The sequence below is a fragment of the Grammomys surdaster genome, unplaced genomic scaffold, assembly GCF_004785775.1.
Source record: "Grammomys surdaster isolate TR1022 unplaced genomic scaffold, NIH_TR_1.0 126187, whole genome shotgun sequence".
Lineage (NCBI taxonomy): Eukaryota > Metazoa > Chordata > Mammalia > Rodentia > Muridae > Grammomys > Grammomys surdaster.
The window spans coordinates 7,289,860-7,304,730 of record NW_021620993.1 but is presented as its reverse complement, the minus strand read 5'-3'; positions in this window follow the sequence as shown (position 1 = coordinate 7,304,730).

The following is a 14,871-nucleotide window of genomic DNA, read 5'->3' as shown; positions in this document are numbered from 1 at the left end:
CATGATCCCCAGTGTCTTACTGCCTTAAAACAGGGTTTCTTACTGCACCAGAAGTGTGACCTTTAAGCTAAGCTGGCTGGCCAGTGATCCTCCTGGCTACACTCTCCAGTTCTAGGGATCCTCCTGTCTATGCTCTCCAGTGCTGGGATATAGGTACTCATAACTTCTGTCAGGCTTTTAATGTGTGTGCTGAGGATTTGAGCTCAGATCTCATAGGTATAGAGCCATGTCCTTTTAAAATACCTCAGTTGATAGTCTGTTTGCCTAACATGCCAGAAGCCTTGTGTTGATTCCTAACGCAACATACTGAGTAGGGGAGTACAAGTCTGTAATCCCAGCTCTGGAGGCGGAGGCAGGAGGATCAGAGTTCAAGGCCATCCTCGGGTATGTACTGAGGAAGTTTGAAGCCAGCATGGGCTACATGAGACCCTGTTTAAAAACATTTTTTTAAAGTTTGATAAAACTTTTTTGTTAATTTTACAAATACCTATTTTTGAAACCTATTGCATTTTAGCTGGTATTTTTAGATCCTGGGACTTCGTTGTGTGAACAAAATATTTGAATTTGTACTCTGATGTAGCTTAGGTTCTAGTGGGGAGAGAGATGATATTTAAAAGCATCAGCATTACCACAGAAAAAAAAACTGATACAAGGCAAAAGACAGACAAATGGAGTGTGTTTAACTGGATAAGGAGTGTACACGCTGGGTGCACACCTGTCTTAACACGGTGAGGCAGGGGTGCTGTTTACCACACTAGATGGTGGCATGAGTCTGTGAGAGTGAGGTAGACTAAAGTCACATGCAATAGCCATCTTTACTCAGCATCAGGAAATTTATACCCTGAGGTTAAGAAGAATCACATGAGTAAGGTGTTCAATCACAAGGACAAGCCACAAGTCACAAAAAACATGTTTTTCTATAGAGGCGTATGAATAACAACAGCTGAGGTAAATTCACGTCTATCTGCTACACTTGGAGGAACACAGAAACACGTTCCAAGAACAGTTCTGTGTTTTGAAGAAACTAGGGTCTCAAGACTCGTGTTTTCTTGGAGTTTTCTCACAAGCAATCAGAATTCTCACACAATTCCGTTCTTGGACTCTGGTCTGATAGAGGATCGTGAATTTTTGACACTAACCTGGGCTACACATCAAGTTCAAGGCTAATCTGAGGAAGTTAGTGACAACTTGTTTCAAAATAAAAGTAAAGAATACTGCATGGGTATGTGGTGCCACAGAAACCGGAGACACTTGACAACATGCTTGGCAGAAGTGAGCTTTTTAATTTCAGAGCAGCAAAGGTTCTTTGAGGTTGATTCCCACAGCACCTAATCTAATGTTCCTCCTGTGACTCAGAATGGGTGCTTGTGCTGGACTGTTTTTCTCCTGAAGTCATTATGGAGACAGGCTGTTACAGCCAGTCAGCACTTACATCGTTGGCAGAGTACTACCATGCCCAGTATAGATAGATGCCAGTATGTTGTCGTCAGTACCCCGGGGGAGCTGACACCCTCATACACTTCTTAGCCATAAGCATACAATAATCAAAAATGAATATTAACTAAACAACAGTGTGGGGCTAGGCATGTAGCTCAGTGACAGAATGGGTGCCTAGCATGCACAGGGCTGTGAGCTCCATCGACAGGACCGAAAAGCCAAAACTACATCAAGCATATGTGAAATGGAAGGCCATACTTGTAAAGAGATAGACTTGCGATTTGTATATTTTGACTAAAATATTATTTCTTTAGCAAGATTCATAAAACTATTGCCTGCACTTTTTTGTTTGTTTTGATTTGGCAGTAAATTTTTTTGAAGGAATTGGAAATCTGGAATAACAGTCCATAAAATGTAGCCGTAATACAATGCCACATGAAGAAAAGGTGAAATGTGTGTGATCAGAAAACGACCAAAACATCAGCAATGATGACAGGAAATCTGTGAACTAAGCCTGATTTCCCTAAGCTGGCATCAAGCCTATTAGAACATGAATTTAAAGGACTGAGAATTCCTTTAGGTCTGCTTATTTTCATATAGACAGGGTCTCAGGCTAGCCTTGAATTCCTGATCTTTCTGTTTCTACCTTCCAAGTACTGGGTCACAGGCATGTGTGTGGTGACACACACAACTATAGATCTATTATTCGGGGGGGGGGGGACTAAATCATGCTGATAAATTGGTTACAGGGGAGAAGAAAATATGAAAAAAGCTAAATAAAATTTTAAAAAAATGTAGCTTCCACGTGTTTTCTAAGCAGTGCTCCTAAGACGTAGCACTGAATACAATGTTGCAAAGGTCTGGGTGTTTAGTTCTGAGACAGGGTCTCTCTACACAGACCTGGCTATCTCGGAACTCACTATGTAGACAAGGATGGTCTTGTACTAAGAGATCTACCTATTCTGCCTCTTGAGTGGTGGGATCAAAGGTGTGTACCACCCACCAGACTTGGTGATGGCAGGTTTTGAAAAAGAAAAATTAAGACCACAGCAACAGGTTGTGGAGTGGCCAGAACTCTGGTCCTCTAGAATGGCAGCAAGCTCTCTTAATCACTGAGCCATCTCTTCAGCCTTCCCCCTTACCCCGCCCAGCTGCCCAATCGGCAATGTTTGAAATGAAGGCCAAAGAACTGTGAGGAAAAGGAGTTTTAGAAACCTTTGTAGAACAGACTCTTTAAAGGGAAAGCAATAAAACAACCAAGAAAACTTGTAGATCACAGGTCACTTTCCAAAACAACATTCCACTCTGGAATTGAGCATGCACAGAGCTTGGGATCATTACACACTGCTTTTGAGGAGAAAAGGGGAGAGTAAGCTTCCAAATAAAAGTGAGCTTTGGTTTTGAGGCCGGATGTGTAAAACATAGCTTTCACACAACATTGTGGCACACACCTTTAATCCCAGCACTCGGAGGCAAGTGAAGGCGGATCTCTGAGTTTGAGGCCACCCTGGTCTACATAGTGAGTTCCAGGACAGCCAGAGCTACACCATGAAACTGCATGAAAACAGGAAGGGGAGGAGGAAGAAGATGAAGAGGAGAATGAGGAGGAGGAGGAAGAAGAGGAAGAGAAGGAGGAGGAAGAAACCAGATAGCTTTCCCATTAATGAGAACATGCTTTTTGGGAGAAAGCCAGAGACTGTAAGTTTAGCTGCTCAACTTACTTGAGGTAGTTGGTTAGTACAGATCACCAACATTTAGATTTTTACTATTATTTTAAAGTTCTGTGTACATGTGTATTGGAGGGAAGGGTTTGCACATGAGTACAGTGCCTGAAGAAGCCAGAAGGTGTCAGATCCTCTGGAACTAGAGTTACAGATGATTGTGCATGAATGATGTAGGTGCTGGGAACTGAACTTAGGTCCTCAGCAAGAGCAAGATATCAAGGTATGCTGATAAGCACTACAGGCATAGAGAATGAAAGAGCCATATGTCCCTTGTGCCAGAGATCAGAAGAATGGCTCCTTTTAGCAAGTAGGAACTATCTTCTCAAGTCTCTGAGGGAATGCTGACTTGTCTAAATGCCAGACTTTGGGAAAAGGAATTTCTTGGATCAGACAAAAATGTTTTTGTTCTCCTTTCACAGTCCTGATATTTCACTCTATTCCCTTTTTTGCGATGAGGGATTACTATGTATGTCTGGCTGACCTTAGATTTACAGATATCCACCCTGCCATTGAATCTAGGGTCTCAAACATGCTAGAGCCTCAGGTGTGCTTAGAAAATGTCCTAACACTGAGCTATATTCTCAGGTCTTGGCCATCTTAACTCTTTCTGCTAACCTGATGCTGTCTTCTATATAAGGACAGCTTTTCTCTTTTATCATTCCGATTTTCTTCTGGCATCTTTTTACCTCTGCTCTGTCATATAAACTACCCTTACTACAATTTTCTTGGCCACAAGTGACTCCATCTCCTTTCTTCTTAAGAGATGTCCTTTAAAGAGTTTGTATGCTAGGAAGTACTGATAAAGGCCATGTACCTTCATATATGCTTTTTATATAGTAAGAACTTCTGCTATTGCTCCATTATACTTAGTAAAATGGAGAGAGAGAAATATCAAACAAGCTGGGCGGTGGTGGTGCACACCTTTAATCCCAGCACTTGGGAGGCAGAGGCAGGCAGATTTCTGAGTTCGAGGCCAGCCTGGTCTACAGAGTGAGTTCCAGGACAGCCAGGCCTACACAGAGAAACCCTGTCTCGAAAAACAAACAAAAAAGAAATATCAAGATCAAAGGATAAACAGTGAACTTCTGGTTCAGTAGAAGACCCTGTCCTTTTTTTTTTTTTTTTTGAAAAAAAAAAAAAAGACTTATGTATGTGAGTACACTGTAGCTGTCCTCAGATGTACCAGAAGAAGGCATCGCATCAGATCCCATTACAGATGATTGTGAGCCACCATGTGGTTGCTGAGAATTGAACCCTAGGCCTCTGGAAGAGCAGTTAGTGCTCTTACCCTCTGAGCCATGTCCCTAGCCCTCTGGAAGACCAATCTTAAAGAATATAGTACAGAGCGAGTTAGAGTTTGATTGCTATAAATAGACACCATGATCATGGCAACTCTTGTAAAGGATAACATTTAATTGGACTGGCTTCAGTTTCAGAGGTTTAGTCTGTTATTATCAGGGTGGAAAACATGGCAGCGTGTTTTCCATGGTGCTGGGGAAGAGCTGAGAGTTCTAAGTCTTAATCTGCAGGCAGCGGAAGGGGGACTGTGTGCCACACTGGGTGTAACTTGAGCATGAGAGACCTCAAAGCCCGCCCCCACAGTGACACACTTCCTCCAAAGGCCATGCCTGCTCCTACAATGCTATACCTCCTAATAGTGCCACTAGCTATGGACAAACATTCAAACACATGAATCTGTGGGGGCTATTCCTATCCAACACAGAATGGTAGAGATGCCCAACGTCGTCCTCTGACATTGCATACACATACATGGGCATGCAGTCTGCATACTTCATGCGTGCATCATACACGTGTAGCTGCAAAAGGATCATAGACTAATTGTGGAAGGAAAGGACAAGAGAAATCTCTCTCTTAAACTGCGAAACTCCAATATGATCTGGTTGCAGCTCCTTCTCATCCTCTCTGAAACCTAGTTAATGGAAGTAAGCATTATTACAGGAGGCTTTCGTTAGTGAATAGATTGCATTAGCTCAAGAATAACAAGCCCCGAGTTCAAAACTAGGAAGGTATTTTATTTTATTTTGTTTTTTTTTGTAACAGGGCTTCCCTGTGTAGTCTTGGTTATGATGGAACTAACTCTGTAAACCAGACTGTAAACCAACTTAAAGATCCACCTGCCTCTGCCTCCCAAGGCATATGCTACCATGCCATGCTCAGGTATTTCTATTTTTGAGAATATAATGAGAAGCTCACAGACAGTGGTTAGTTTGTTTTGTTGTTTTGGGTTTTTGTTTGTTGTATTTGTGTTTTAGTTCCCAAGGCTATTTCTCCCCAGAGCTTGCTTCTTCACTTACCTTAATGGCTCAGTTGGAAGCTGTCACTGCTCAGTGTTGTATGCAGCACTGGTGGCAGCCTTCTCATTATCTTGACACTAGAAATAGAACTCTGCCCAGTTGCAGCCACTTTGTCACCAAGCCAAACAGCCACATTTCCACTTTCTAGGATCTTAGCCTCTTCAGCACTAGTGCCCTAACCTTTTGTCTCTTTGACAAGTGGCTATGTTTGTGAGAAAGCCTCCCTGTTCTAGAACTACTCTGCCATCATCCAGCAGGCTGTTTAGACTCTGCTTTCATGGGTAAGGTAGGAGAATCTGCTCTAATGAACATTAAATTATTCATATACATAAAGAGTGCCTTGGGTATATACATACATGTAGTGCCAGCAATTGGGAGTCAGAGGCAGGAAGGCCAAGAATTAAAATCCAGCCCATGCTACACATTAAGACTCTGTCTCAAAAAAAAAAAAAAAAGATTTAAGAGCCTGGGATGTCACTTCTTAGTAGTAATGCACTTGTGTACCATGAGCAAGATTTGATTCCTACCACTGCTATCAAAGAAAATATGAAAAGGTGAAAGTACCTCATATACATTATTTGTGCTATTAATTTTTTAAAAACTTGGAGGGGGCAGGAACAAGTAGGTATGGTTACCAGCAGAAGCCAAAAGAAGGCATCAGGTCCTCTGGAACTAGAGTTATAGGTAGTTGTTAGCTGCCCACTGTGGGTGTTGGGAGCTGAACTCAGGTCCTTTGCAAAAGCCTCAAGCACTCTTTCTTTTTCTTTTTTTTTTTTTTTTGATTCCTGTAAATACACTTGTTTTTTTTTTTTTTCTCAAATCGTAATTAATTCACACAGGGGTTATAAACACAGAAAGGCAGGATGTGGGGAAGGGAATGACACTGGAGTGTGGGTGCTCTGGTACCACCAAGACCAACAAAACTTTGCCACAGATATGGGGAAGGACCCTCTTACCCTTAAAGGGAATGGCCCAGACCCAGTCCCCTTAGGGGGCCAAGGACTGATATGCCTGTCCAATACCACAGAAGGCACAGCTAACCGGCTACCAAAAAGATTAATGAAATAAATAGATACCCCCCACAAAGCCAGGCCCAATCATAAATACGATGAATAACAATTTACATCCAGGGAAGAGAAATCTCCCTGAGAATCCCCTTCTTTTTCCTTTCCAGGTAAAAATGAATCACCCGTGATGTCTGCTGTTAGAAGTTCTAATCCAGATGCTGGCCTCCGAACTTACACTACTCAGACCTTTGAAGGGCCACTGACAAGAACATCAAACAGCTAGAGATTGACATCACTAATCTGAAGAAATCCCTCGTTTCGCCGTCTCAAGCACTCTTTCTTAACCACTGAACAATCTCCCAAGTCTCGTGTGTTAATACCATTGTTGGAGGTAGAGAGATAGCTCAGCAGCTAAGAGCACTGACTGCTCTTTCAAAGGACCCAGGTTCATTTCCCAGCACCCACACTGTAGCTTATAAAAATTCCTAACTCTTATTACAAGGGCTCTGACACCCTCTTCTGACCTCAGGAACAAGGTATACTCACATATTAATTAACCAATAAAACACTATTATGGGGCTGGAGAGATGGCTCGGCAGTTAAGAACACTCACTGCTCTTCCAGTGGTCCTGAGTTCAATTCCCAGCAACCACATAGTGGCTCACAACCATCTGTAATGAAATCTGATGCTCTCTTCTGGTGTGTCTGAAGACAGCTACAGTGTACTCATATAAATAAAATAAATAAGTCTTTAAAAAAAACAACACTATTATAGCTGAGTGTGCTGGTGCATGCCTTTGATCCCAGTACTGAGAGGCAGAACCAGGTGGATCTCTGTGAGCTTGAGGCCAGATTGGTCTACAGAGTGAGTTCTATGCAAACCCTCTCTCAAAAAAAAAAAAAAATTAAAAATTAAAAAAAAAAAAGTGGTGGCACACGCCTTTAATCCTAGCACTTGGGAGGCAGAGGCAGGCGGATTTCTGAGTTCGAGGCCAGCCTGATCTACAGAGTGAGTTCCAGAACAGCCAGGACTATACAGAGAAACCCTGTCTCGAAAAAAAAAAAACAATTAAAAAAAAACATTATTACTGTTATTGCCAAACCTAGAATCAGAGCTCAGTTGAATCTTTAATCATGCAGTTACTTTGTTAAGTAGTTTATTCAAATCCAATTTATCTGGAAATATGGTTGAAAATCCTTGGTTTTGAGTTACTTGAGGCCATTGGTCAGTTTATAAGTCTTTTGGTCCAAAGTATTTTCACTTTAGTGTTAGGCCATCACATTCTGTCTCAGGATTGCTAAGAGACTAACCTTGACTTGTCTGTGGGACAGGATGCATAACCTAGCTGTCTCTGCATAGAATGATACACATTTTATCTGACCACCCAGTATATTCCAAACAATGGTTTGCCTCGGAACAGTAATAAATATTGTCTCTAACATTGAGTTCTTCATGTGACAGATGCTGTTCTTAGTGCTTTTTATACCCTGCCTCTAAATTCATTCAGAAACTGAGTGGAGACATACCTCCTTGTCAGAAACTCTGTAGACATACCTCCTTGTACAATGAATCAGTCGTACAGAAGTTAAGCAGTTTGCTGAAACCCATAAGATTACGTGGAAGAGGGCTACTGGTTCAGGCCCACGATCTCCATAGCCTGGAAGGCTGAGACAAGGATCAGAAGCTGAAGTTCTACCTTGAGTGCAGAATGAATTCCAGGCCAGCCTGGGTAACTTAGTGTAACCCTGCCTCAAAAAAGAAAGAACATATAAAAGAAACTTTTTATAAACAGGACAGAGCTATGGGTGGAGCTCAGTGGTAGAGCACTTGCCTGGAATGCACAAGGATCCAGTTCCTCCCCAGTGTTGCCATCTCCCATCAATAGCTAATGATAGAGCCAGACGTTTGCTCAGTGTGGCCTCAGACCTGTGCAGTAGTCACATGACTGCATGGGCAGAGAGGCGCATTGATCTGAGAGGCAGAGTTCTAAGTCTGGTCTCTCCTGCTCACTATCTTGGATTGTTACTTAAATGACTTTGGAGAAATTACAGAACTTTGCTGAACCTTAGTCTCTTATCTGTAAAATGAAGATGGTGATGTATTATTCACAGGATGGCTGTAAAGAATGTCTTATACTTGACTTTTATGGTGGTATATACCTGTGGTCTCCGTACTTGGAGGGCAGAGTCAGGAGGATTGCTGCAAGTTCAGGGCCATCCTTTTTTATGTAGTGGGTTCCAGGCCACCCAGGGTTTGAGTGAGAACCTATCTCAAAAAATAAATGTATAACTGAATTATGAAACATTGAATTAATGTCACCATCTCTATTTTCAAAGCACTACACCAGTACTAAAGGTAGAATAGGAAAACTGCTTCTTTGAGGCTCCAGTGCAAAGTGGAGAAAGCAGGGCAAACATGGGACCTGTCTACATACAGGAGTTACTGGAAGCCTGGCATGGTCACACATGCCTGTAATTACAGCAGTAGGAGGCGGGGCAAGGGGATCCTTAAGTTTGAGGCTGTCTTGGGCTCAGTGAGATGCTGTCCACAACAAAACCAGAAGAGATGGGGAGCAAGGGAAAGAGTGGGAGAAAGAAAGAAGCTGGGAGGATGGCTCAATGGTCAGAATAACTGTGCAGTCTCACCGGGGGCCTGAGACTGAACGCCCCCTGGAATTGTTCTTGTGACTCACCATGTATACACGCACACCTGTGGGTGCCCTGCCCCCACCCTGCTTTCCTTCAGGTTCTCTTGAACATTGGGCAAGCATTCAATTATTACATCTTCAGGCCCCCTTTCACTTTCTTTTTTCTTTTCTTTTTTCTTTTTTTCTGGGGGTTTTGGTTTTTCGAGATAGGGTTTCTCTGTGTAGCCTTCACTGTCCTGGAACTCACTCTGTAGACCAGGCTGGCCTCGAACTCAGAAATCCACCTGCCTCTGCCTCCCAAGAGCTGGGATTAAAGGCGTGCACCACACCACCCGGCCCCCTTTCACTTTCTTGATATCCTTCTGTGTATAAAAGTTTTACATCTTGTTGAACTGCAGTTCTATTTTAAGCAGTTTTAATTCCATTGTGGAAAATTAATAATCCATAGATTTACTTATTTTTTGTTCATTGAGGTACACACATCCTCTATACCAGTATTATACAACTTTATTTAGCTTTGTAAATGTTCTTTTCGACTCTACTTTTTAATTTTTTTTTTTTTAGCGATTCTCACTGTCACTCAGGCTGACTTCAAACTTCCGATGCCACCCCCCACCCACCCACCCCCGACACAACCCTGGATTTCTTTCCTGTATTTACTGAATACTCTTTTCCCTTTGAGCAGCACAGAGAATGTGCATGGCAGTGTTTGTCCCATAGACAGTTTTGAGTTCCTTTTCATCTTCTGAAAGATCAAGTTGACATTCCTCTTTAGGGTCTGTGCCCATGTCAGTAAAGTTCTTGGTGCATAACTATTTGTAAAGTAGCTATTTAGTCTTTGTGCCTATTGAAGTTAGTATAAACTAAATGAATTAACTTTTTTATGAGATAAAAGTCTATATATGAGATGGGTGGGGTAATGTAGATCTGAAATTCAGGCTACCTGGGAAACTGAGTCAGAAGGATCACAAGTTCAAGGCCTGCTGGGGGCACCTTAGCAAGACCCTCAAAGGGAAAATTGAAAAAGACTAAACGTTAGAGCACTTGTAAGGCCTGTGAGTCAATCCCCAGCACCATATTTAAAAGCAGGGCGGGGGGCGGGGGGCTCGAGAGATGTCTCAGCAGTTAAGAGCACTGGCTGCTCTTTAGAGGAACCAGGTTTAATTTCTAGCCTTCTTCTGGCCTCCATGGCATCATACTGGTACACTGTATACAGACATACATGCAGACAAAATACCCAAACCCATAAAATAAAGATTATACAAAGATCATGTGGTAAAAAGAGGCTTGAAAGGATATGTGCGTGCCCATGCGCGCATGTGCTACTGTGCTTCTGCAGAAGCCAGAAATCAGCCTGAGGTACTATTCTTTTTTTGTTTGTTTTGTCTTTTGTTTTTTGTTTTGTTTTGTTTTTCGAGACAGGGTTTTTCTATGTAGCCCTGGCTGTCCTGGAACTCACTCTGTAGACCAGGCTGGCCTCAGACTCAGAAATCCGCCTGCCTCTGCCTCCCAAGTGCTGGGATTAAAGACATGCGCCATCACTGCCCGGCCTGAGGTACTATTCTTTAGGCACGCACTATCCACTTTGGTTTTTTGAGACAGGGTCTTTCACTAATTTAGGACCCACAGATTAGGCTAGGCTAGGGTCCACTGTGCCTGCTTCACTCGCACTGGGATTATAAGAAGTGTAATGGTATACCCACTTTTTTTTTTTTAACAGGGGTTCTGGGGATCAAACTCAGGTCATTGTGCTTTCAAGGGAAGAACTTTACTGATTGAACCATCTCCCCAGCCCTGATATTTCTTGTCTTGGATTGATAATATTGATTTTTCAGTGCTGGGGATTGAATGAGGGTCCATGCATGCCTGCTCGGTAAGCACTAAGCTACATTTGATTTTTCTTTATTTTTGGTGTATGTTGTTGTTGTATTATTTGGGGGGAGGGGTTGTTTTGTTTTGAGACAGGGTCTCACTATATAGTCTCCACTGGCTTGGAGCTTGCTATGTAGTCCAGGTTAGCTTTGAACTCATAGAGATCTGCTGGCTTCAGCCTTTCAGTGCTGGGACTAACGGCATATGTCACCATGCCTAGCTTTACATTTAGTTTATTTTTAGATTTTTTTATTTTAGATTTTTTTATGTGAGTGTTTTGCCTTGCATGTATGTCCATGCACTGTGTACATGCCTGGTCCCCACAGAGACAAGAAGAAGGTATCAGATCTCTTGAAATAATAGCCAAGGCCTTCTGTAAGCCTCCACTTGGATGTTCTAAACGGAACCTGGGTTCCCTGCAAGAATAGTAAGTGCTCTTTTTTTTTTTTTTTTTTTTTTTTTTTTTTTTTTTTTTTTTGGTTTTTCGAGACAGGGTTTCTCTGTGTAGCCCTGGCTGTCCTGGAACTCACTCTGTAGACCAGGCTGGCCTTGAACTCAGAAATCCACCTGTCTCTGCCTCCCAAGTGCTGGGATTAAAGGCGTGCGCCACCACTACCTGGCTAATAAGTGCTCTTAACTGCTAAGCCATTTCTCAAACTCTGACATCATTTTGTAACTTCCAAGAGTGAATGCATAAGATTACAGTTTTTCCACATCCGCCATGCTTGCCTCCTTTGCAGCTTCCCCTTTCTCCCACTGGAACTATCCTAACTGGGTTAGTGTGGTAGTGCAGTGACTATTTCTAAGCAACCATGAATCAGTCATGATCCAGTATCATACTTCATATACAGTTCTTTTAAAGAATCACAACACACTGGATGCTGATTACACAGATTTTTATTGCATCCTGAATAGATTCTTGCCCTGGACCTGGGCATCCATAGGTGAGACAGGCCCAGTCTCCTCCATGAACAGTACAAGTAAAGAGCACCGAGTAGGGTGCTCTGCACACCGTGCTGCTTTCTAAGGACTGGGACCATAGGTATTGATTGCAGACCTGTGACACTGGAGAGCTGGAGCAAAAATGCCCACGATTCAGTGAGTCCTGAACTCACTGAAAGTTTAAGAACTTCAGATGAGCAGAGGTGCTCAGTTTTCTTCCCTAATGGGATATCCTCTGTAAAACTTGGCTATGGTGGGCACTGACAACATTGTAGATTGATAGATAATTTGATTTTCCTACAGGAGTTTGAAAACATGAAGAGATTAGAACACTGAGCTTCCAGGTACTTCTCCGTCAGCTAATGAGACCACATGCACAGCCCATCTCCTCCCAGCTGTCCCTCTACGCCTCCCTTCTCTTCACTGGGATATTCTGAGGTAGAAGTATATTAATCACAGTTTTGTTTTCTGCTTGTTCTTGATGCTGTTCCCCTTGAATGATGAGAATATGCTTAATTTTGATTGCTTTTGGAAGTTTTCAAATTTAACGTAAATGAGTGCTCTCTCTGCATGTACACTTGCATGCCAGAAGAGGGCATCAGATCCCATTACAGATGGTTGTGAGCCACCCTGTGGTTGCTGGGAATTGAACTGAGGACCTGTGGAAGAGCAGTCAGTACTCTTAACTGCTGAGCCATCTCTCCAGCCCCTTTAGGAAATTTTATTGTACCTAACATTGTCTCTGTGTTTGTGTTGTGGGGTGCACAGGTACCCCTGTGTACACATTTCTGCATGTGTATAAAATATACTGTAAACTGAAGTTAAAACCCGGTGAATGCTAGGCAAGTGCTCTACCATTGAGCTATCTGTAGAAGCAGTGCTTTCTGGCCTCACATTGTAATATGTTGTTGTTGTTGTTGTTGTTGTTGATTGGGGAAGTAGAGACAAGGTCTTGCTTTATAGCCTTTGCTGTTCTGAAACTTGATATGTAGACCAGGCTGGCCTTGAATGCATAGCATAGAGATTTGCCTGCTTCTGCATTCTGAGTGCTGAGATTAAAGGCACGTGCCATCATGGCTTGCCCTCTTCTTTTAAAAAAATTATTTATTTATGTGTATGTGTGTGTGCTTGTATGAGTTTATGTGTACCACATCCATTCAGGTGCCTGTGGAGGCCAGAAGAGGGTGCTGAATCCCCTGTAACCAGAGTTAAAGCTGGTTGTGAGCCATCGGATGTGAGTGTTGGGATCAAATTCGGGTCCTCTGAAAGAGCAGCAGGTACATCAAGCCATCAAGCATCTCCCCAGCCCTGGTTATTGTCTTTGTCTGTCCCACTTGAGTCACATGAACCTCCTACTCACCACTTTGTCCCAAATGCTTAGAGCTTTGCTTACCAGTTCTTCCGGTTCTTCATGGTAACACCTGAGGCTAGGGACTGAAGACAGGGCCTCATGCTTCCTAAGAAGGATTTTATCAGTTGATCTATATCCCAGCCCCTTAGTAAATTGTGGATGGATGGATGGATGGATGGATGGATGGATGGACGGATGGATGGACTCCATTGTTGCATTGTTGTGTGACACTATTCATGGGGAGATGTGCACAAATATTTACTCATCCCAGATTGTGAACAATCACAGAACAAAGAAGGACACTACCAAAGCCAGCTGGCAAACAATCGAGTGCATTGGTGTTACCTTCAGGAGTATGGGTGAAGAGTTACAAGACAGAAAGACTCAAAGACTAGATCACCAAAGTCCACCCCACACTGGGGCAGCTGGACAGGTTGGAGAAAGTCTCAGACAGCTCAGCTGCTCTGAGCCTCTCTGAGGTAGCTGGTCTTATCCAAGCTGCCTCTCACGAGTTCTTACTGCTTATCTATAAGGGGCCTAGTGAATCTTGTCCATTTCAGAGACTTGCTGAGACCTTTCGAGTTACATACTTCCTGAGTTTTAATGAGTTTGCCCTCAGGACTGAATATTTACCACAATGCCCAGAACATATTTCATTTTAACAGTTTTGCTTCAAGATGCGATACTTATCCCTGAGGAAAGTACTATGCAACATCCATATGGCTTTTCACTCACCTGAACCTCAAAACTGCCATTTCAAAAATGTACTTAGTATTGTGTATCTGTGTGTTTGTGTGTGCTCATGTGTATATATCTGTATGTGATTGTGTGTCTATGAGACAGTGTATATTTTTCTATTTGTTCATGTGTGAGTGTGTGTATCTGCATGTGAGTATATGTGAAAGTGTATGACAGTGTATGTATATGTGTTTGTGTGTTCGTGTGTGTCTGTGTGTGCATATCTGTTCATATGTGTATGTGTTCATGTGTCTGTGTATATCTGTTCATGTATTGTTCATGTATATGTTCATGTGTATCTCTGAGTTCACGTGTGTCTGTGTGTGCATATCTGTGTGTTCATGTGTGTGTGTGTATCTGTTCATGTGTGTGTCTGTGTTTGTATCTGTTTGTTCCTGTGTGTTTGTCTGTATCTCTGTGTTCGTGTATCCGTGTATATCTGTGTCTGTGTATGTCTGTTTATCTGTGTGTTCATGTGTGTGTGTATGTCTGTATCTGTTTGTTCGTGTGTGTGTGTGTGTGTGTGTGTGTGTTGGTGATGACTGAGCAAAGGGTCTGATTGTTAGGCAATGCTCTTCTATGGAACTATACACTTGCCCTTGTGTTTTGACTAGCTGAAGAATCTAATTTTTTTTCCTGTCTCCCGTTTCTGTTCTCCTCTAGTCACATGCACACAAGTACTGACGGCAGAGGGCTGGAGCCAGAGGCAAACTCTGGAAGATGAAATAGAGCACTATGGTGAAGCACTCGAGCCAGTCCAGGCTGGAGGAGATAAAAAAAAAAAAAAAAAGCAGCTTACTAAAAAACAGTCCTGGCCGGGCGGTGGTGGCGCACGCC